A 25,751-nucleotide genomic window follows, 5' to 3' on the forward strand; every position below is an offset into this window, starting at 1 on the left:
TGGTAATAAATCATATGAAATGTACAATATAATATAATGATATCCTTTTGATACAGTGAATACTGCAACTGTTGTTATTTGTCACAATTGTTTTAATAAATCAATAAAGAGAAATGTAGAAAAAAAGTAGCAGCAGCACAGTGAGTACCTGGACAATGGTGCTGAAGATGGAAACGGTGGTGGAACCCTGAAAAAAGGAAAGTTTTCACCTCTTTTCCTTTGTTTCTGCCAACCCAAGATTGGAGGTTTCCCCACCACAGTTGGCTTGACGGATAGGACTTTGCATTCTAAATGGCAGGAATCTCGGTGGGACTCCCTCCAAAAGCCACTTCCCCCTGAAGGACCAGGTTCTAGAACCCAGCGGCGCCAGGGAAAACGCCCAATGCCTTCGAGTTCCCCTGCCTTGGCAAACAGAGACACGGGACGCTTCTTGATGACGTCAAAGACCAAAGTTTACTGGCTGCAACCAGGAACAGAGATCTACGAAGCACGACACGGGTGGTTCTCTAGAGACTGCACAAATTCAATGAGCGGAGCCAGAAATCACATTCCAAAGTAGCATCGATTATATACAAGCTAACCAATCAGATCGTGACATTTCAAAAGTAGCGCATGACGACAATCCCATTTTCCGTTGTCCAGCCCACCAGAAATGAGCAAGCAAATTCCAACCTTCGTGTCAGGGCAGCAGTCCTTCATAGCCGTCGGAAAGCGGGGAACCACGCAGCAAAGACTTTCGGACCACGACGACATACAGGGGTCGATGAAGTGGCAGGCCTTCCTCCAGAATTTCCTCACGAAGCTCTCCACTATCTTCGGGCTTGCACCGGTACCGCTGAAGTCGCCCCACGTTGGGCGCCAACTGAAGGACCAGGTTCTAGAACCCAGCGGCGCCAGGGAAAACGCCCGATGCCTTCGAGTTACCCTGCCTTGGCAAACAGAGACACGGGACGCTTCTTGATGACGTCAAAGACCAAAGTTTATTGGCTGCAACCAGGAACAGAGATCTACGAAGCACAACACGGGTGGTTCGTTAGAGACTGCACAAATTCAATGAGCGTAGCATGGTCTTTTATGCCAGAAATCACATTCCAAAGTAGCATCGATTACATACAAACTAACCAATCAAATCGTGACATTTCAAAAGTAGCGCATGACGACAATCCCATTTTCCGTTGTCCAGCCAACCAGAAATGACCAAGCAAATTCCAACCTTCCTGTTCGATCAGGCCGGACAAACCCATCATAAAACCTTAACCCAAATCAGTGATTATGTCGTAAAGGAAGGAGCAGAAACAGATTGGGAGCAAGATAGAAAGGTGGGTGCAGTGACTGTAAACTTCGGCACGTCCTGCTCTTTGATCTTTATCTGACCAGATGCTTAACAAGGAACTGGCTCAGCGAGGTCAGCCTCGGGCAAGGGAGTCAGTTCGGCCAGGTCACTCAGAAGTCAGCTAAGGCGTACATGTCCCAAGGACTCGCTTGGCCATAGTCATCAGCCTATGTGAGGGCAACCACACAAAATGGCTGCCGTTCACAAAATGGAACCTGAAGGTTCAAACAAAATCCCTAAATACGTAGTGTTCTCATTGATCGATCAATGCGAAAACACTCGTACACACCGCACTCGTGATTTGTGGTCCGCTGACACCAAAATCGTCTATTTCCGACGACCTTTATTGAACGGGTTGGAACCCATGAACCACGAATCCTCGAACTACGGAACCACAGACCTCCTTTTGCCCTTACATAGGCAATAAACCCAAACTCATGTCAGCCTGAATCTGGATCTATATTCATCAGATCATCAATATGTTGCTGTAGCATCACCCTAGTACTTAGTACCTCCCTCTGGACAGGTCTCCTTGCACACGAAGTAGTACAAAGGCCACAAATAGCAGGAGCACACTGTACACAGAGACAGAACAGGAAAAGGATAGCTAAGACCATCCCAATGACCATCAGAATTTTCCATCCCCAAGTGGATATCAATCCCCATAACCATCCCATCAATGACCAATCTCCTTTGTCTATATGGACAGAATCGGAGATCTTATGTAGCTTGGAAATGTCCTGGAAGACTGACGGAGCATTGTCTGGAATGAAAACGCAGCAGCTCGATTGAATCAGTTTACATACTCCACCTCGGTCTGCTAGTATGACATCAAGAGCAACTCTATTCTGAAGTGTTATAAGTCTATCTCACTGGAGCTCAGCAGTCAAGTTACTAAGGGTACCGGCAGTTTCGACTATGGTGGACTCAACCACTCTCTTCAACTGGCGAATATTCCTGCTGTTTGCCTTTGGTCCCCAGAACAGCAGAAAACCCTTAAAGAAATCTCCCAACTCTTGCCCTGCAGTGTCTTCTTGACTGAAGACACTTCTAGCAACTCTCGTCTTATGGTAATCTGCTGCAGCTGTAAAAGTGGGAGACAACAGAAAGGAAACAAAACATGTGCCCGAAAAGTCAGGGGGCAACCATGTATTCACTTTGTCATAGCAGACAAAATAAGTACCCTTAGCGGCTAGAAATGCAGGGGAAGTCTGAGACGTAAATACATAGGTGTCAGTACAAACGCTCTTCGCTAGCTGAGCTCTCGGATTCTTGCCATTACCCTGCAGACAATACCCTGATGGGGCACTATCCAAATCGGTGGAGAACTTTTCGCTCGCTGGTTAACACTCAGACTAACTCCATATCCAGTAACGTCCCAACCACTATATGGTTCCTTCTCATCTTTCGGAATAGTTTCAACTGCATTAGTCCCTTTAACCATGTCGACTATGCCTCTCGCTACAGCACTATTCTTCGGATTGTCCTTCGGTGAACGTAGGGGATAGACACTATGGGCATAGATGAACATCGTTCTGGAAGCCCAAATAGAACCATTGAGGCTGAAAGGCAAAACCAAATACGGAATACCTTTATCGATCGTATGGGGCATTAGACCACAAATCCAACAATTCGTCGTGTTCATGACTAACTGGTGTTGGTGCAAAAGTTGAATAAAGGAATTATTGGTGAATTCCAGTCTTCTAACTACCTCATGTTCAGGCAAAGGGTGAAAAGAATGAGAAGAAATAGTGGGTGGAGGTGTAGGTTGCACAGTGGGAATAAACGTCACTTTAAAAGAGAATGTCACATAACCAATTAAAAATACCATTAAACTCAATAGCATAAATAAGCACAATATTAAAAATCTTTTCCGTGTGATCAGCTTGTGTATCTTTTTTCTACAACTCATCATTCCTACAGGTCTCTCCATCTCGAAGAAATCCATCCTAACTAAATATGCTGCTCGCGGTGGTAGGGTGTTCTATGCTAAAGAAAGCCTCTGTCAACCCAGGGCAACTCCCTTAGGCCAACCAGAACCTTCGCCCTAGTGTCTCAGGCTTGCACTCCAAAAACTTGTCTACCGCGACCCTACAGCTGAACCTGGATGGCGGTTCGAAAAACAAAAATAAGTAGTTCCTCGGAGGAGAGTTAACCTGTAAACAGAAAAATCATAAAAACTTTATTTATTTATTAGTCCCACGACTCTTGGTCGCAAATTATAACGATCTTTCCCAGGCAATGTCTGTTCCTTAAACAGGAGTTCAGGCTCAATAGTGTTCAATCGATTCACAGGAGGCACAGATTCCTGCAAAAGATCATCACTTTCTTTCTCAGAGTTCGTTCCAATCAAACGGGCATCGCTAAATGGTAAAAATCGTGGCACAGTTTCTGTTTCAGAGTCTGGGAGTCCTTCCTGGACCCACCGGTCGTACGGTAAGGGCAACGGAGCCCGTTTGCAATGTACGCCGTGGATTCAGTGTTTCTTGCCTTGCACTCGAACTGCAGAACGTGTAGACAGGAGAACTAGGTGTGGTCCTGTCCAGCGGGGCTGATTGTTCTTGCTCCGCTGAAAATTCTTCACAAAAACCCAGGCACCGGGTTCAATCGCGTGGCCTGGATCTTCAGAAGCTTGTGGCAGACTGTCGTAAACCTGTTGGTGTAAAACACGCAGTTTAGCCGTCAGTTTGTGCAAGTTATCAAGCAACACAGGGTACTCAAGATCACTGAACCTTGTTGGTCTTTGTACGCCCCAAATGTTCGCTGGGCGACCAAACACAACCTCACACGGACTCAAACCCATTCGCGAATGCAAAGTCAGTCTTGTGGACAAGAGCGCCAAAGGCAAAGCATCTGGCCATTGCAAACCAGAGCTCGCTTGAATTTTGGCCAACTTTAACTTCAAGGTGCCATTATAGCACTCGACTAAACCAGCTGATTGGGGATGATTTGCAGCGTGGAACTTCTACTGGATACCTAATCCCTCGCATACTTTCTTCATCACTTGACCCACAAATTCACTCCCATTGTCACTCCAGATAATTCTCGGCAAACCGAACCTCGGAAAAAATTCTTTGATAAGGGCTTTCGCTGTGGACAAGGCTGTATTGTCCTTCAAAGGATAAGCTTCCACCCATCTAGAAAAGGAGCAAACAACCACCAAAACATATTTCAGGTTGTTGCCCCTCTCCATGTGGATGAAATCTAGCTGTAAATCCTCGAACGGATACGTAGGAGGAGCAAAATGACCAGCTGGGGTTGGAGTTCCCTTACCAGGATTGTACATCAAACACACCATACAGTTCTTAACCAAATTCTCTGCACATTTGGGAATTCCCGCATTCTGCCAAACCTGAGCCAACAACTTGCAAATCCCTTTCACGCTGATATGTGCCATCCCATGAGCCATTGTAACAACTGGAAGCACATACGCGTCAGGCAACAATCATTTTTGATGCTCAGACAAATCAGTCCAACAACCATTTGAGTCCAATCTACCCTTACTTTCTCTCCATTCATTTATCTCTTTCTCTGTAGCTTCAGCTTGGATGGATTTCACACTCTCAATCGTATCTTCACACATACTTTTCTCTGGAACCCATCTCGCCGGACCTGCAACATACATTCGGCTCATCACGTTTCTCGCAGTTTCTTTCGCAACTTCATCCGCAAACGCATTTCCTCGGCCAAAATCATCCGTAACTTTCTTAAGGGCACTACATTTCACAATCGCTACTCGTAATGGCAAAGTAAGTGATTCAAGAAGTTCATTCACTAATTGCCCATGCTGGATCTTTGTTCCATGCGAAGTCAAAAACCCACGTTCATGCCACAAACGTCCAAAACTATGAGCCACACCAAACGCATACTGACTGTCAGTGTACACATTCACTCGTTTTCTTTTCGCCAACACACATGCTCTCGTTAATGCAATCAACTCTGCTGCTTGCGCTGAATTATGTGGGATACGTGCAGCTTCAACAATCGTATGCAAAGTCGTAACAGCATATGCCGCAGTCGTATCTCCATTCGGAAGCTTAAAGCACAAACTATCAACCCACAAAGTACCATCACACTCTGGAAGAGGAGTATCCCTAAGGTCTATCCTCCCTTCGTTTCTTCCTCAGTCCTAAGGAAACAATCATGCTGTTCTTCAACATTATCTGTCTGAACAGAAATCGGCAACAACGTAGCTGGATTCAACGTGTTGCATCGTTTAATGTGTACGTGACTCGCTAACAAAGTCAACTCGTAACCCGACAACCGAGCACGAGTTAAATGCTGTGTCTTGGTACGATTCAACAAGGTATCCACTGCTTGTGGAACCATTACAATTAATGTGTTGTCCATAACCAAACCAGCAGACTGTCGAATTGAAACAGCCGCTGCTGCTGTTGCTCTCAAGCAACTCGGCAACGCTCTAGCTACCGGATCTAAAGTCGACGAAAAATACGCACATGGACGTTGCTTATCGCCGAACTGTTGAGTCAACACTGACAATGCACATCCCTCTCTCTCATGGACATACAATGTGAAAGGCTTACTGTAGTCGGTAGTACCCAACACAGGAGCCAAACACAATGCATTGCGTAATTCGGAAAAGCTCTTCAGACATTCATCAGTCCAAGGAATAGAATTTGGAGTATCCTTAACAGTAAGAGCTATCAAAGGCTCGCTAACAAAGAAAAATTAGGGATCCACTGTCTACAGTACGACGTAATACCCAAAAACGCACGTATTTCTCTCTGTGTAGTAGGAACACTCATTTTCGCAATAGCTTGAATTCTCTCTAAGGTCAGTTTCCTTCCCTCCTTCGATAAGAGGTGACCTAAGTAGGTTACTTCTTGTCGACAATATTGCAACTTGGAGAGAGAGAGACTTTGTGATGAAATCAGATAAGTGGCGTAACAACGACAAAGTGGCTTCTCTACAAATCTCTTCATTGTCAGCAGCAACTAGCAAGTCGTCAACATATTGAATAAGGGCAGCACCATCAGGTAAAACCAACAGATCAAGTTGCGTTTTCAAAGCTTGGCTATAGATCGATGGACTCTCGCAATAGCCTTGAGGAGCGCGCTTAAAGCGGAAACTTCGTTCTCCTAAAGATAATCCAAAGATATCTCTACTCTCCATGGCAATCGGGATGCTGAAGAAAGCATTCTTCAGATCAATCACCGAAAACCATGTGGCTGTAGCCGGGCTCAAAGTCAACAAAGCGGTGATATCAGGTACGACAGGAAATTGTGGAACAATGATCTTATTCACCTCGCAAGATCGATGACAAATCTATATACAGGAGGCTGTGAAGAATCTGTCCTCTTCAGAACAGGCAAAACGGGACTATTACACACATTACCTCTCGTTTCCTCAATCACACCCTTTTCGATCAGATCATAATTGATCGCCAAAAGTGCACGCTCACCATCACTCGAGATACAGTACTGTGGAATGCGCGGTAACTTAGCATTTGCCTTCAGTGTTACAACATTAGGTGGAATCTCCAAAAGGCCTACATCATTCGGACCAGTAGCCCATAATGATTCTGGTAAAGAAGACAATTCAGGTGGAAGTCCATCTTTAGATATGTACATCGGAGAGATCACTCTCTCACCCAACGTAAGATGTACTCCTGATGGAGAACAATACAACGTCGCATACAATCTCTTCAACAAATCCAATCCCAACAAGTTCTCACCACAACCTGTAGTCAAATTCAAATTCACATTCAAAAGAACTTTATTCGGTTTTCATGATGAAAGCCATAAAAGTACAAATATGCACAATAAAAAAAGAAAAAAAAGTTGTTAATAACATTAAGTTCATGATATATTAAAAATTAATCTCTCATAGAGAGCACTGTACTGTCTCTAAAGTCCGTGTTTAATGCAGCTATATGATTTTCATAAGTTCGTGCGATGCCTGAGGCACAGTTTTAAATAGTGTGCAACAGATTTCGTCGCTAAGCTGTTTTCCAGGAACTGCAGCACCAGGTACGCTGGGCGGCATCTACGGATCTTCATAACTTTTAAAATTGGTATGATCCACCTTTTGCGAAGTGGCATGTAAAATCTACAGAAGAAGAGAACGTGTATTGTGGACTGAGATGAAATAGAGTCACAGGGGCACGGTGTTGTGTTGTGTGTCCATATATTCTGTGACGGAAATGAAACCATAATGTGAAAAAGATTAAACCTGAAGCGAGTGAGAAGGAACTTTTCAAATTGCGTCAGGTCGTACTGCAGATACGGTTGAATGGATGGAATCAGTTGTATCATAAGGCAGTGTTGGACTGATGGCTTTCCTATTTCGGAGATCAATCGCAGTTGAGTTAAGTGGGACAGGCATAGCTTTTTTAGATCTTTCTTTGCTATGTCTGTTACTGACTGTGGTTCTTCATAGAACCTCGAGAGACCAATATCCGCAAGGAAGGATTTTACATAATTTAGCCACTTTATCTTGTTCATACTGTCTAGTTTCATACAGTCCTCAATGATTGCTCTTGTGAGGTGACATTCGTCTGTTGCCCATATTCTGCGCCACAACATGATGGGTTGAATCTTGATGAGATCTGAAACGTGATCCAGTCCAAGTTCTAAGTGGCAGCCAAAAGTAGTTGTGGTTTTAGGGACTGCTAGTAGAAATTTTAGAAAGAGATTTTCAACTTTCTGTATTTGTTCGGCGTTGGCTATTCCCCAGACTCCTGCACCAAAAATGGCCGTGCTGATGCATTTTGCGTTATAAATTTTTAACATCTCTGTTATAGGTCTTTGTCATAGATGGAGGGAGAATGCTTTTAAAGCTCCAATTGTTCTTGTGAGAGATAGCTTGCGCGAAGTGATTGCTTGTTTCCAGTTAAACTCTTCGTCAATAGTGATGCAAAGGTATGAGTAAGTTTTAGTTCTTTCAAGAGGGATTTTATCCACAAGAATTAACTTTACTTTTTTCCTTTTGGTACCAGCGTGCATCACAAAGGTTTTTTTTATATTGACTTTTAGGTTGAGACTTGCCATGAAAGTGCAATAGTTATTTAGTGCTTTTTGTAGCTGGATCGGGGTTCGTGCGAGGATCACCGCATCGTCAGCGTATAACAATGCTGGGATCGGTCGCCGACCCACTTCTGGCAGGTCTTTTATGCCCTGTAGCATAGCAACTTCAAGTCCATTTGTATAGAGCGTAAATAGGAAGGGGGCCAGTACGCACCCTTGCCTGACCCCCTTCTGTATTGGAAAGCTGTCTGTGAGTTGGCCTTCCAATCCATATCGAACCTTTCCCGTGGCTCCAGAGTATAACTCACGCAGGAAATCTATGATTGCAGGCTCGATCCCCATTTGCAGCATTATTGCCCAAAGTTTTGAATGTTCTGCACAGTCAAACGCTGCAGTAAGGTCAACGTAGACCATGTGTAGAGTTGATTTTTTTGCTGAGGTATATTTTCCAGCCAATAATGTTAAGTTCAAATTTTGGTCCACAGTGCTCAGTCCCCAACCTGTAGTCAAAATGTGGGGTGCTTCGAATCTACGTGGTCTAACAGAAAGAGGCAACGGAGTGGAAATCGGGTTCGAAACTGGGGCGCCAGAAAAACCTACAGAAACATTCTCAAAGCCAGACAAAAGTGTGCCAGGGAGTTTAGAGTGCATAATAGAACTCTTCATAGCACCAGTATCCAACAGAAAAGGCTCTGACACACCTGATGCAATCACTTCAACATAAGGTCCACTCTGACCTACTGGAACTGAAACAACTCCCTCTCTTTGTCCATGGCTGTCCTAACAATCATTACCATCCACTTCCTCACCTTCGACATAGTAATCATCCGTATAGTATTGAGCTGTCCTACCAGATGAACCCTGCTGCTGGTCAAAACTATTCATTAAGTTCTGTGGAGGCAAAGTACGCCCATTCTGTCCTCGACCTCAGCCTCTAGGTACCTGTTGAGCACCTCGACCTTTCACACCAGAAGAACCATTTGTGCGCTGTAACAAAACCGGACAACTACTCTTGAAATGGCCCTCTTCTTTGCAATATGCTCACTGATTAGGCCCATACGGAAAACGCTGTTGAGAAGACTCGTTCCTTTGCGAGTTTCTCGAATATTGCTGATTCTGCTGATAATCACGTTGATTATTAGGACGGGTGGATAAGCTTGTTGTAGAAGAACTTTAGTCTTTAATTCCTTAGTCTTCTTATCCGCTTTCTCTATTTCATCTTTGTGCCTATTTTCATAGTACTGGGCCGTAGCTAAAATCTGCGCTGACGTGGAAACAGCCCAAGCACTCTCAGAATCCTTCAGCTTAGTGCACAACTCGGGAAGCAAATTATGCACAGATTTGTCGACGAACAGCCTCTGACCACCCTCAGTAGCCATATCCTGACCACTATGATCTACAAAGGTCTCTTCAAACGGCGTGAAAAAGTCAGACACGGTCTCATCTTTCTTCTGCTTGCATGCAGACAACTTGTCCCAATTGACACGCACTTAAGGCATCAAAGTCTTCATATAATTAATAATCCTATCTGGAAGGTCAGTAATGATATCTTCAGGCTTAGCACTGCCTACTTGTCTATCCTTCGCAGCACGAAGGCTAACCCATGTATCGCCCAATTCTCGTGCATGATCAGTGTGACGAATCGTACCCCAAATAGGCTGTGGAACAACATTTCCAAACAACATGTCTATATATGCCAAATTCATGATGCACAAACCCACAGTCTGAGTGAGCTCTTTATAATATCCCGCCGGATTTTTGCGCGGATCAGGCAAAGACTGTTTAATAGCTAAAACTTCAACACGCTTCCAAGGAACATGTACCCAGACACACTCAAAGTGTGCAACAACAGGTGGAGCAGCATTAGGATCAGCGGGTCTCCAAACTGGAGGAACCTCACGCATCCGATATTGATGCACTGCTCTCCTAACTGAAGAATCAGGCTCAAACAGTCGCTCAGAAGGAGTGTCGCTACGAAATGACAATATGGTTGCAACTGCTCTCCCAACATCCTGAGGACTCACAATGGTCCCTTTCGCAAATTCGGAACGTATACGATACAACTCAGTAGGAGCCTTACCTACTTCTTCAACCCATTGTTCATGGAGGAACACACACATCATGTCAAAGACGTACCGTTGCTTTGGTGCTTCCCATTGGAGGAAAACATCCATAACACCCTCAAGATCATACTGTGTGGCGTACGTAACCCCTTTACGCGCCATGTGATCTAAAACTGTACGCTCATCAGTATGAGGCAACTGACTACGTAATTGTCTACGCTCGTTAACAGGAGACATACCCAATTGTCCCAATCAATAATAAATGGACATAGAACATTAACGAACATTGTGCATAAATCTTTTTGAGGACGACAAGGAGAGTGAAAATATTGGACTGTGGTGGCTGGATGCCAATTGGAGAAAAGCAACTAGAAAGGATGTGCACTGGTATCCTTGTTGTAATTTGCTTATGATACTCCATCTCACCTTGAGTGAGTAGGATATCGTGGATTGGTGCTACAAGGTGTATGAGCACGATACCGGACGAGCACTCCCACAAAATGTTTCAAATTCATACCACATGAACACTTAACAAGGGAAACATTGCTTTATGATGTGCTGATCAAACAAAGCAAATCCACCATTTGTTCGTTGTTGATATAATTAATTTTGCTGATCGAGCACTCTGTTCCCAGTATACATTGTTTATGACTGTATTATTGTGTAATGCTATATTAACCAATATTTACTTGTGTTGGATTTTTAAGAAAGGTATTGAGGACCCTAAACAGAACACAGACTCATAACGAATATGGCCACCTTTGATGATAATAGGGATGCCTTACTTGATGACCTGTTTAATGAGAATCTGGCAAAAATTCCCTACCAAAAACAACTGCCAATGAGGGTATGAAACAAAGATTTATGAGGCTAGAGAGGATAAAAAAACAGGAACTCTCACGTTGGTGGGATGCTACTGTCTTACGTAAATATATCGATAAAGAACAGGTCCCAAGAGGACTACGAGTGTTGATATTTCCCTCCTTTGAGGATTTGGACAGGGGACACCTAAAGGAATGGGAAAAACTACTGTTGCATTCCTCAATGGGTATGATGGACATCCTTATTAGGGATGCAGATTTTAAGAGAGAAATACTATTACTGGAGATTGCCAACTTGGAAAAAGAGATTAAGGATATGGGTTTGCCTGAAGTGACAGACAAAAACTGGGCCATCTTAAAAGATCAACTTCAGAAACATCAAATATACTTAAGAGACAAAAAATCCCAAAAAATTAAACGTGATGAATGGGATTATAAATGTGGAAGGGTTTATACTTTCGCAAGAAAATTTGACAATATAAAACCCCCAAACAGTAATAAGAATGGCTCTGACATCACCTCACAAACTGCGGGGACCACTAGCATGTCTGACATCTCCAGCATAAGTAGCATGACTAGTAATGAGTCAGCAGGTACAGAAGGAGGAGCACAGGGCCCTGTGCCAGATGCCTTTTTTTTAGAGTTACAGCGTTTCAGACAGGGAAACAAGGAAACATTCAAGAAAGATATAAACACAAAAGGACAAGAGGGGGATCAAGAGAACAGGATCAAAAAGGAAGGGCGGGTGTTGCAACAAGATCAGTGACACGCAATCAAAAATGTAAATGAATGTGCTGAAATCTGCAATGAAATTGATATTGTAAATCTTTTGGACCATGTGTTGACACAACCAGAAATAAAAATATTGAGCAAAGGATTGGGTTTCTGTCCAAGTAATATACCGGACTTTACGTCTTTTCACATTAGTTGCTTTAAATTTGTCAGAAATATTAAATTGTTTACATTTTTTGTTGACAAACCTAATAGACAGTGTGGGGGGGCAAGTGTATGTATGAACAGCTAGAATCCTTCAACTAGAGAAATTAGAGACACCCACTTACTACTAAGCATTAATGATGAGGAAGGAATAGAAAGCATAGAATCTGTGATAGCCAACCTACAACTTGATACTTATATTGAAATCAACAGTGGTCTTAGGACAAAATCTAGATTCACACCACAATTACAAGGGAACAACAACATAGACAGATTTCAGCATAATGTAGTGCAAGATCTCCACCGCTTAGAGGATAAATATCTAAGCACACAGAGGTACATAACACAAAATATCACCCAGGAAGAACGTAAGGCAGTGATACATTTGAAAAAGAAAGACTCCCTTGTCATCCGGGAGGCTGACAAGGGATGAAACATAGTCTTGATGAATCGCAGCGACTATATGGGTGAGATTGATAAACAACTTGGAGATATGAACACATATACCAAATTAAAAATCAACCCCATAAAGGAGACAAAGGAAATAATTATTGATCATCTCAAGATTTGGAAGGAACAGTGCTTGATTTCAGAAATAGAAATGAAATATCTATACAATGACTCACCTACATATCCCAGCATATATTGCCTACCAAAGGTACATAAGAAAAGCGACTTCCCTCCGGGAAGGCCCATTATAGCAGGTATTGGATCTCCAACAGAAAAAATGTCAGAATATATCGATCTCTTTCTGCAACCGCTTGTAGTCAACTTACCCACGTACATTAAAGATACTGTGGATGTTTTAAAAAAAATTGGAGATGTGGATTGGGTAGACGGACACGTGCTAGTTACGTTAGACGTATGCTCGTTATATACAACCATACCTTGTGATAAAGGATTACTAGCGGTACGCCATTTTCGTAATAGTAGACCTATTGAGACATATGCCCATTCAAACATGCTGATGACGATGATCCAATTGGTACTTGCAAATAAAATATTCTTACATAATGGAGAATGGTATTGCCAGATAAAGGGCGTGGCAATGGGGGCAAAATTTTCGCCCTCATTGGCCAATCTCTACATGGGATACTTCGAACTGATCCTCATATGGAGAAAATGCCCAGCTAATTTAACAGAAAATATTCTATATCTAGGCAGATACATAGATGATCTACTTATGTTTTGGACGAGGAGCAGGGACGAACTAGACATGTTCTTTTCTCATCTTAATGATAATCCCTTCAACCTTAAGTTTACAAAAGAACAAAGCATGTCAAAAATGTACTTCTTGGATATCACCATTGTGGTAAAGAAGAACAAACTACACACTGTTCCTTATAGAAAAGACACGGCATGCAATTCTTTATTGCATGCTCAAAGTGCACACCCCATCTCGCAAATCAAAGCAATCCCATATGGGGAAATGCTTAGAACTAAAAGAAACTGTAGCGATGAAGAAAGAGTAGACACAGAGTTAAGAGCGGTGGAAAGGAGATTTCTGTACCGGGGTTACAATAAGGAAACAGTAACCAATGCAAGAGATAGAATTAACAAAATAAATAGAGACTCACTGCTCAAGTACAAACAACACAAACCTGCTAAGACCAAAAGGAACATAAGATTCATAACACCTTACAGCACAGTGAGCACAGACCTCTATAAAATACTAAATAAACATTGGCATCTGCTATTGGAGGACAAAAGTTTACATGAGAAGGTAGGAAGAAAACCATCCATTACCTTTTAGCAGGGGCAGAACACTAAGACAAGAACTGTGTCCGAGTTACATTCCCCCACAGAGAGCACAGAATTGGATGCCTATAGCTCCTAAAGGGTTCTATAGATGCAGTAGTTGCTGCATTTGTTGCTTTGCATTGAACAGGACGTTCAATTTCAGATACAATAGTCAAAAACTGCATACGATACACCAATTCATTAACTGTAATACTACCTATACAGTATATTGTATCAAATGCATATGTGATTGGATATACATTGGCAGCTCTATAAGGCCCTTAAAAGAAAGAATACAGGAGCATATCCGTGCCATACGCAATAATAGTATGCAATACCCATTCGCGGTACATTTTAATATGACACATCAACAGAATGAGTTACATAGGATTAGATTCCATGGAATAGATGTGGCAATGGCAGGTAACAGGGGAGGTAACCGTGAACGTAAATTACGACAACTTGAAAGCAAATTGATAATTTCATTGAGAGCAGTGGAGAAGGGGGCAAACATTGATAAAGAGATGTGCGAGTTTCTGTAAACAACATGATTTTGCGTGATTTATGTGTTGAGATGATCAAGTCCTACTCAGCGCGAAGATAATGGTCTAATCTATGCAATACTCCATTTCAAATTGTGCCTTCTGAAAGAAATATAAATGAAGTGGATAAGTGTAGTCCATAACAGACGAAAGTGGTTGGTTATATTGTATTCATTTTCATATATAACTTGGAAACCTTATGGAAATGTCTTTTATATTTTGTGGGCTGTTTTTTTAATACAATCTAAATATGAGAAAGTGTAAACTAGGTGCGATCATCTGAGACCTGTATTTATTTCACCTTTGTTTGCAACACTATTATGATCCTGTTCTAATACTTCATATGGGCTCATAGTAGCGTTTTTAAACACTCCAAAATGGCCACTATGTCAACAGGGTGTGGCTAATAAGACTTGCCAGGTAGTCCGTTTTTGCCCTTTATTTAAACCTACAGGATTGGAGATGCAAGGGCTTCCGAAAATGCGAACGTGAAAGAAGGACTCCCACGAACCCCAAATTAATGCGCTATGGCGGTAAGTTTGAAAATTAGGACATTCCTGATTCCGCTGCTTGTAAAGTATAGCTGATTGCAAGCACGCGTTCTGGGATGTCAAGGTGAATGGACGTCCTAATGATAGTGGGGTGCGGCGTCTCCACTATTAGACTTGAGCATTTAAACATTGACGTAAAAAATGGGACTTGTTTTGACAAAAAATGTCGGGGAAACCAAAACTGTGGGCGTTCATACTACGTTGTGAATAATGGCTTTCGTTCCCGAATGTTTTTTTCTGAAAATGTCAAGATGACTGTAGAACTAGTATCGCGAAACAGTAAAACGCCGCATTTATTTATTATAAGCAATGCGGTGTACCGTTGATTAACACTGCTCAGACAGTAACGTATTATGGCTTGAATGGCATCGAAATCGGCTATTCTTACTAAGAAATGTGGACGAACATATTGCTTCATATGGCTTTATTTTTCTTTTGTTCTATATTTAAACTAAATGCTTAAATTCCTGGCAGTCCTTATTTACTTAAAGGACACACATGTTTTAATATAAGGCTTTTAATGCATGATTAATATATCAAGGGGTATGGATGCCTTCAAGGGAATTCGTTTGAATAGTGTTTGATAATTTTAAATTAATTTGGAGGGAAAACTTAATGATCCCTACATGTAGTTAATACATCACACTAGGAAAAATTGGCTATTATAAATGACTTCAGCAAGGTCTTAACACATAAACAACATATAAACAACAAGCACAAAGGTGTATTTATAAAAATAGACTTTATCAAAACAAATCAAGTGGTAAATAATGTCATATACAGATGAAAACCATTTGAGTGATAATCAGGACTGCAGGTACATAAAAAAGTAAAATTGAGAAGTAACACAGCAGAACCTAAAAAAACCAACTATCCCAAGTCAGAATCAATAAGACAAAATAGGGATAAGATGAATGTCGACGTTTCGGTCTCCTAGAAAATACTTTTCGAGACCATCTCTCAATTACGTACTGTATAGGACCAACTGTAATCTGAAATATAAATATTTACAATTACAAAACTATTATAAATTATTGAGTTAACTACACCCTTGTGACAAAACAAAACAGATAATAATTGAACTAATACCTAAAGACAAAAACATTTACATTATAAACAGACATAGAGAGACTTTGTTAGCCAAAGGAATGGTATTTCCATTTGTTTATCTGAACCAATCGATAAGTGCTCCATTTACTATCTGCACAAAAACAATTCATGAAAATGATTGGTCTGTTGTATAGAAGAAATGTATCAAATAGCAATTGCTTACTGCAAGGAAAAGGACATTGAAACAATCAAATACGACATTGTGCCATCTGATTCTAACAGCAATGATAAATTATGTTTTCAGAATTTAAACAGAAAAATCGATTTTGTGGTACATACACAACATTGTACTAAGCATTCAGAATATATTAGTTTATGTCTACATATCAACAGAAATTTCCTGTCACCAAGCTATTGGAGAGACGTTATGAAAAAAACAATTTCTTAATTCATGCGAATGCTTTACAAACATGATCCAATGGGAGGTGATAACATTACCTCAATCGGAACGCTGCAAGTTTAAGGATGAGAAAGGGACTCGACCACAAAATTTTGTTACCCAGAATACTGGAGATGCTCCTAAATATGAGAACACTTTAGGGCATATTACCAAGCAATAGCGATAATTATCGCTATTGCTTGGTTAGAGACAAAAATTTACCGCCGAGCTGCGGCGATTTTTACCGCAAATAAACCTTGGTATTACCAAGGTTTATCGCAAATGCGATAAAAATCGCTGCAATGCATGAATATCGCTGAAAAGTCAGCGATATTCATTGCATTACCGAGCTAATGCTCTTAGCCATGTTATCCACCTCCCATTGGATAACATGGCTAAGAACTGCTCAGGGCAGGTGTTAGCTTTTGGAGATATTCGCGCTTAGCGCGAATAACTCCAAAAGTTGGTAATAGGAGATAGCGATGTTAGCGACTGTTTTCAGTCTCTAACATCTTGGCATGCCCACTCTGCATGTTATTAGTGATAAATAACACTGACATGCAAAGTGGGGCCCAAGATGGTCGCTATCTCCTACTAGCTGTCGCTAACTGGTGTTAGCAACAGCTAGGTAATAGGGAGATAATTTTATCTCCGCTTCCTTGGCTTTTAAAGCCAAAAAAGCGGAGATAAACCCCCTTGATAATATGCCCCCTAGTTATTTTACATTTAAGCCAGAAGTCACATATGGTCAAAAATAGAGGGAATATGCAATACCTATTTATTTTTCAAATCGCCACTTCAGTATAATGCAGAAGGATGATCGGGGTTTTTTTTTCTTTTACTTTAGCGGTGACCAGATCAACATGTGCTATATAATGTAAGCCGAATAAAAATATATCAATTTAAAGGTAAAAACTGTTCTGGATAAGTATAATTAGAACAAGTTAGGCCACATCCCTCAGATTGAGGGTCGAATGGCCACCAGACAGAAATGAGAGTAGTTTAATCACCAAGCAGAAATGGAGATAAGGTCTTAATCCGTCATGGAATTGATATTGAAACCTAATCTGAAAAGATGCATGATGGTAATTAATAACAGTTTTTTCAAAACCTAAGTCTGTATAGGGTAAACGAGGTAAAAAGAATTTACCTAAAGGATCCACCGAATCAATGTGATATATTTTTATTCGGCTTACATTATATAGCACATGTTGATCTGGTCACCGCTAAAGGAAAAGAAAAAAAACCCCGATCATCCTTCTGCATTATACTGAAGTGGCGATTTGAAAAATAAATAGGTATTGCATATTCCCTCTATTTTTGACCATATGTGGCTTCTGGCTTAAATGTAAAATAACTAAGTGTTCTCATATTTAGGAGCATCTCCAGTATTCTGGGTAACAACATTTTGTGGTTGAGCCCATTTCTCATCTTTAAACTTGCAGCGTTCCGATTGAGGTAATGTTATCACCTCCCATTGGATCATGTTTGTAAAGCATTCGCATGAATTAAGAAATTGTTTTTTTCATAACGTCTCTCCAATAGCTTGGTGACAGGAAATTTCTGTTAATATGTAGACATAAACTAATATATTCTGAATGCTTAGTACAATGTTGTGTATGTACCACAAAATCGATTTTTCTGTTTAAATTCTGAAAACATAATTTATCATTGCTGTTAGAATCAGATGGCACAATGTCGTATTTGATTGTTTCAATGTCCTTTTCCTTGCAGTAAGCAATTGCTATTTGATACATTTCTTCTATACAACAGACCAATCATTTTCATGAATTGTTTTTGTGCAGATAGTAAATGGAGCACTTATCGATTGGTTCAGATAAACAAATGGAAATACCATTCCTTTGGCTAACAAAGTCTCTCTATGTCTGTTTATAATGTAAATGTTTTTGTCTTTAGGTATTAGTTCAATTATTGTCTGTTTTGTTTTGTCACAAGGGTGTAGTTAACTCAATAATTTATAATAGTTTTGTAATTGTAAATATTTATATTTCAGATTACAGTTGGTCCTATACAGTACGTAATTGACATCAGTCCTGAGGATGGTCTCGAAAAGTGTTTTCTAGGAGACCGAAACGTCGACATTCATCTTATCCCTATTTTGTCTTATTGATTCTGACTTGGGATAGTTGGTTTTTTTAGGTTCTGCTGTGTTACTTCTCAATTTTACTTTTTTATGTACCTACAGTCCTGATTATCACTCAAATGGTTTTCATCTGTATATGACATTATTTACCACTTGATTTGTTTTGATAAAGTCTATTTTTATAAATACACCTTTGTGCTTGTTGTTTATATGTTGTTTATGTGTTAAGACCTTGCTGAAGTCATTTATAATAGCCAATTTTTCCTAGTGTGATGTATTAACTACATATAGGGATCATTAAGTTTTCCCTCCAAATTAATTTAAAATTATCAAACACTATTCAAACGAATTCCCTTGAAGGCATCCATACCCCTTTATCTAATTACCCAAGCCCTCAAGGGTATCTTGGGTCGCTCACTGTTTCTTGATCATGAATAATATATCAAGCAGAGTATTAGAGCACATACATGTGTTCTAATCCAACACTTCGGTTGTGCTTGACACGTAATGTTTACACTTTCTTCTCTTCTTTTATAGATTTGTTATTACCCACAATGAATAATACTGTTGGTAGTTTTATAAAGATGCAGTTACTTTGGCTAATTAGCAGACATAGGACTTATGAATAGAGACATGAATTGTTAAAAAATAGTCTTTTAGAAATAAGTCACTTTTTAATGAGACCAGATAGAATAACATAATGTATTATATAACTCTATTACAGATGGAACTTATCAGGGCTCCTAACAGCACGCAATAACTTGTGTATTGACAAATGAATGGACTATCCACACATGCTTTTGACTTACAACTCTATGGTGCACAAAGATAAAGGCTTAAAGGTAAGCCTATTAGCGACTATACAAGCAATGTCGGACTATTCCAACTTAGTTTACTGAGCTTATTTGCTTGGCATGAATGTTAATATTATGTCCATATACTCTTACAGGACTAATGTTCAACAGGCTCCACTGAATAAATTCTGCTCACCACACTATATTCTTTGGTAAGTGAGACTACAAAGTTCTTGAGTAGAAACTATAGTATTGAAAAATCACTGTGCGGATGGGCACACTAGTTCAAATAGCTTCACCCTTAACACTCTATTTACACGTAGTGGTCACCTTGGAAACATTCTTGTCTATTAATGAAAAACTTTAGGTTTAAGAAACCATAAGAGCTAATGGATCTAGGTGATCGCACGTAGTAATCCTATATCCTTGATGCACTACAATATGTGAATTGATTTTAGCATAAAACATGATGAGGGCATATTAGGAGTATGTAGATTAGATATTGGATAAACAGACAACCTCAATGTGAAGGAGGCTTTTAATGTATTGAATCTGCTTGGTGACATCCTTTTTTGTATGTAAATTACAGCCTTGAAAAAGCCCGCGGAGGGCGAAACGCACGTCGGCTGTGACGGTGTAGCAAAAGAAAGAAATCATTAATAAATGGACATTGAACATTAACGAACATTGTGCATAAATGTTTTTGAGGACGACAAGGAGAGTGAAAATATTGGACTGTGGTGGCTGGATGCCAATTGGAGAATAGCAGCTAGAAAGGATGTGCACTGGTATCCTTGTTGAAATTCACTTTACCAGGGACTCATCAGTAAACCTAATATGCCAATCATGGGTAACCAATCATAATAACAATTTACAAAGACAGAATATGCACTTTAGCACTTATTAGCAGTGGTAAAGTGACCAGAGTCCTAAAGCCAACATCAACAGGTCAGGAAAAAATAGGAGGAAGAAGCAAAAAGTTTGGGGATAACCCTGCAAAAAGGACCATTTCCAACATACATGAAAACTACCACAAATGTACTTCTAAGTGGTAGAAGTTCTACGGATAACTAGGAGCTACTCAGTTACAGGGCAGGCTTTATTTGTAAGAGAATAAGGTCAGGTGCCCAAAATTTTTCTCAAAAGCTTGTGGCCGGCCCTATTGAATGTTGAGGTGCCAAATACTAAGTCAACATAGTGTTGATTTCACCTCATGCCTCTTTTGCCCACTATCAGACACTCCAAGTCTTTTTACATCACTCTTTCAGGTTCTTTTCCATCCATCCTTACTTCCTCCCTTTGTGACTGTTTTCCTGTCTTTCTCTTCCTCCTTCTTTCACCTTTTGTGTTTTTCTCTCTTGTTCTGGGTAGATGTCTGATTAAGCAAAAGAAGTGCAAATCCACAAAAATTAGTGCGTGTGAGCTCCTCCTGCAACGACTGACTCAAATTAAGCACCGGTCACAGGTGACCCTCTATACACCCCTTTCACACCCATCAGTGGTTTTAATCTATCACATGGTGTCCAAGAAACGCATCCGGTCCTGATTTTTTGTCTTTGAAGTCTGTTCATTTAATTTTTTTATTTTTCCTATAGAAATCATGTATTACTTACAAAAAACACAGAAGTAGGTAAGCTTTTCCCACCAGACAGGAGATGACTTTAGATCTGCGTCTCTCGCCCGTGGGCAGGAGCACAGCATGACCAGAGAAGGAGAAAGCAATGGTAAAGACAGGTGGGAGGAGAGATAGGCATGCCTGGCATCACAAAGTACAAGTGATGGCAAATAAGCCTGCAGGAAAGTGGGGTGTCTCTATCACAGACATAGAGATGGAGGGGCCAACCCTACAGCAGCACAGTGAAGAGGAGTGAGTGCCAGAAAGGTAGAGAAGGCCAGTGGCTGCCAACCCTCGGCTTTGATGTGATCCTCTCACCAGACTCTCCCTAAGCATCTCCATTTTAGCATGGTTGGCAGGAGGAAGGTGAGGACATATACAGCAGACTGTTGCTGCACGAGGGCAGCCATCCAATCTGTCACCCTTCAACCTTTTCACACCATTTCTACCATGCAGTGGCAGAGCCAAAAGTATTGGAATGGTGAGCAAGGAGCTCAGGCACAATGCAGAAAATTGGAAGAAGCTGGGTCAACCAGTAGGAGGGATGAAAAGAGTAGGGGCAGCTGGAACATGCACTCCGAATTGTGATAAAAGTCAAATGATACAGAAACATGGAGATAATCCCCTGACTTCAGCAATGGAAGGATGCAAATCATCAACTCTGTTGAGATCGAAGTGCTCTAGGGCAGGACATATACATGAATAGGGAGGAAAGCCATCAAATAAAGAGAGAGAACTGATGCAGACACAAAACCATCCATTTATGACTAGGGCTCCCGGTTTTATGGTATTTATTTTTTTGCCATTTCCGTCTGTATTTATCCATATTTATTTTTGGGGCATTTTTTCTGTATTTATCCACATTTATTTTTGCCACAAACAAAAGACGACGCTACAGTTAGTATTTTTGCACATTTATTTAAATTGACAATGCACACATGCACTCAGTTGTTATTGGTCAACACTATACATTCATCTGAAAACTTTGCCATTTGCAGAATTTCCCAAATATGCTTAAAAGTGATATCACAAGCCATTTGTCTCAGTGCCGCATCCCCCCTGCCACTGACACCATACTGCCCCACTAAGAGAAATACCACTGCCTTAAGCTGCAACCCAATTGTGCCCCGCTATAAACACCTGGAAGCAATTCAATTCATATTATGCACTAGACTACAGTAATATGCTGCCTGAAAAAAGTAACAACATACTGGAAACAAGCATTTGGATTGCAATAGGTCTCGCATTTACGCGAGTTTAAGCTATTGGCATTGTAAATGACAATGTGGTTTATTTATGTTTCAAAAATCAAAACCTAAATAAAAAGGCATGGTCATTTACATTCCCAAGAGCACAAGCTCCCATAAATGCGAGACCTGGTTGCATTACAAATGCTTTTTATTTCAAGTAATGCAGTGTGCCTCTACCATTCCAAGCGGATGACCAGGAAAGCACCACCTTTGCTATTCTGCACACAGTTAGCGCTGTGTGTGTATGTGTGTGTGTGTGTATGTATATATATCTATAGCTATATATATATATATATATATGTATATATATATATATATATACACTCACGATTCAGCAGCGCTAGGAAGATGAATGCAAGCAAATAGCCCTTTCATTTGTGGGGGACCCTCTGAAATAACTTTCCTACTCAACTAAGTAACTTTTTGATATTGGGTTTGAATCCTACCATTTCTGTCTCCTCCTTTCATCATTCTAAGGTTGATAACCGGGTTAGGTAATCATAAGAACACTAATTATGAACGCACCGAAGGCAATTCACTTTACTCCGTGTGCTGTATAATTTATTGATATAGAGGTGTGGATGGTTAGCTGTCCTCCATGCCACAGTTTTCCACCAATAAGTGTCCAATGACTTCCTAGTTTTGTCAATGGCCTATCTGTGGTGTTGCTCGGAAAAAATACCCTTGTGGACAGCTTCCCATCTTTAATGTCTGTTATGTTTGGGACCCTTACACGGTTGTTGTTTGCTGCAAGGAAGCAGACCTTCTTCCCCACGGAGAAAGATGTGCAAAGCGCCACTGGAGCGAACCCAGTTTTCCCAAAAATACATATGTACACACAGCCACGACAATCCCTGTCCATCATCTGGAAATTACATGTTGCTAATCCGTCGACAGCCGCGCTTCTCCTGTGGGCACAAATTGCCCCTCACTGGTTGAAAATCTCCTCTGGCCCCAACAGAGGCCTGGCACTGAGGGGCACCGGGCGAGCCAGTGCCTGCATGTTCAGCTGCAGCCTGTAAGAGCCCGGGTAATTGTGGCAGGGGAGGGGGGAATTCCGCTCCTCTTTCCCCCCTCTGTCTTCTGCAGAGAAACAGTAGGAAAAATAGAGAAATAACTTGATGTAAAGGCTGCTGCCACAGAGAAATCAAATCTGGCAGCAATTAGTGCAATCTTAGGAGGTAAAGAGCTTCTCGGTGTTAAACAGTAAATGGAGCGTTATCAATTGTGGGAACTGATAAAAGTATGCAGGTTTTCAAACAGCAGGTTAACAAGCGGTACCCCTCCAGCCCCCACCCCGAGTTTTTTCCATAACATGCTGCAGATGTTTTGGACAGCACGGGCAAGGGGGGAGCCCCGGGGAGTAGACACCAAAGGAGGGCGATCGGTTGGGGAAAAGGACACTAGAGTGAGAAATGTTCAGAGTGGGAAGTTTAGAAACAAGCACTGCTGAAGCAGTTCGCAGCGTGGGCAATCGGCAGAGTGAAGAGGCAGGGGCTAAGGGGTTAAAGACAAACAAAGCCTCATTAACAAGTAAATGGTCTTTTAAAGACCTGTGAAGTACTCGGGTGCGGCTGTGTGCGCGCCAAAGCTGTCTCAGCCGGGCTGACACCTCTTAACCCTCTAAGGAGGAGGGAGACACCAGATGGTATTGATGTCAATGACAAAATATACTAGTATTTTCCCGTTTTTAAATATAAATACAGATAAAGGAAAACTTGTTTTCCATCTGTATTTATACGTAAAAATACGTTTAAACGGAAAATCGGGAGCCCTATTTATGACCAAGGGGCTGACCTAAATCCCTCCCAAAGTATAATTTATGTTTCGAAAACAATAGGTCTGTCTAAAGGCAAGTCTATAGCTGAGCCCTAAAAGGTATTTTTATGATTAGCAAGCTGTTGCCCTCCCCATAACCAGAATGGGTATTATCTCTGCACAATTCAGAATATGTGATGAATTAGGTCCATCATACACTGTCATGTCTAAGAATTAATCCAGAATAATTATATTCAGAGACAATATCTGTGTAAAATACATAAACTGACACCGATAAGGATTTCCTCAATTTTTAAGATGACCAATTCTATGCGTTTATTTAAAAACCCTCTTGATTAGGAATGTTAGAACAACAATAGTATTCTAGACAGATATCACCAAGACATTTTCCAACAACATGCCCTATCGATCCGCTCGATACGTTAATGGCAAATGGAGTATCCATAAAGGAGGCAACGATACACTGATTGTTTTTCTATCTGCGGATGTACTAGATGCGGCCTTTGCACATATAATTCTTGTGTAACTCTCCAAATGCATAGGAGTGCATCTACGCATTATGGAAATTTACAAATCAATTTAGAATTTATAAAAGAGTTAGGCAAACGTCAATGATTTATATAATCTTCTTACCATAAATTGCATAATATTTCTGTTAATCTATTTGCTCCCTAAATGTGAAAGTGTGGATTCACGGAGTTGAAGAAAATCTGCATGTATAATTTAAATAAAATTGTGACATTGCGACATTCTTCTTCGGTTTTGTCTATGTTTAAAATGGAAATCCAAATTATCAACGGTGTGATAGTACAGAAGGAGATATAACGCACATATTTGCTGAGTGCCCGAACTTGCACCCCTTGATAGGAGCTATCGAAGCGTTTTTGGACAAATCTCTGAACTATAAAATTAAATTAACATCGGATGTGATTTTATTTGGGGTGGGGCAGGGCATAGTACAATCGTAATTTGAATATTTTCTGTTTGTAGCTATGGCGGTACTTTGTTTATGTATCACCTCGGCATGGCATGATAGGCTCCCACCCACCATGCAGCAATGGATGGCAAGGTTGTTGCACATCCATAATTTGGAAAAGGTGATATACGCTAGAAAGGGGAATAAGGGAAAAGCACTAAGTTTGCGTATCTGGAATCCGATTGTACAGTGGAAAGATAGGACAGAGAGGTCATAGGCTGAGAGTAAGGAACTAGGTTTTGGGATGGTGTCCTATCTCTATCCTTCTATCCTTCCAGGGATTTTTTTCTCTTTTCTCTCCTTTTTGGTTCCATGTCTTTCTCTTTTCTTTTCTTTTTCTCTCATGTTGCTTTTTTGGTATATCCCGCATTTTTAGTCTTTTTTAGAAGTTTTTTTGAAGCCCCCATAGCTCCCTCTTTTCTTTCTTTTCACATTCTTTCCTTTTTGTTTTGATGTTGCATTATACAGTAATGATAATAATATTCTTTATTGGTTGGTTTAAAAAAACATTTACAATTTAAAACATGACGAAAAATGAGTAATAGAGATGACTGTAATAAGAGATTAAAACAATTAATTTAAAATGACTTAAAATTCGGGGGGCCAATAAGATCTGAAAATGTTCTAATATAGTACATAACTGTGGATTTCTTATAGTCTCTAATTTGTGTGTTGGTTCTATTAAATCTGCCGCTCTACTATGGTGGGGAGAATTTGGATGGGAGTGTGGCTTCAAAGAATTTTAACGCTTTGTGGACAAATTTCAAAAGCC

Source organism: Lissotriton vulgaris, chromosome 4_1, assembly GCF_964263255.1.
Source record: "Lissotriton vulgaris chromosome 4_1, aLisVul1.2, whole genome shotgun sequence".
Classification (NCBI taxonomy): Eukaryota; Metazoa; Chordata; class Amphibia; order Caudata; family Salamandridae; genus Lissotriton; species Lissotriton vulgaris.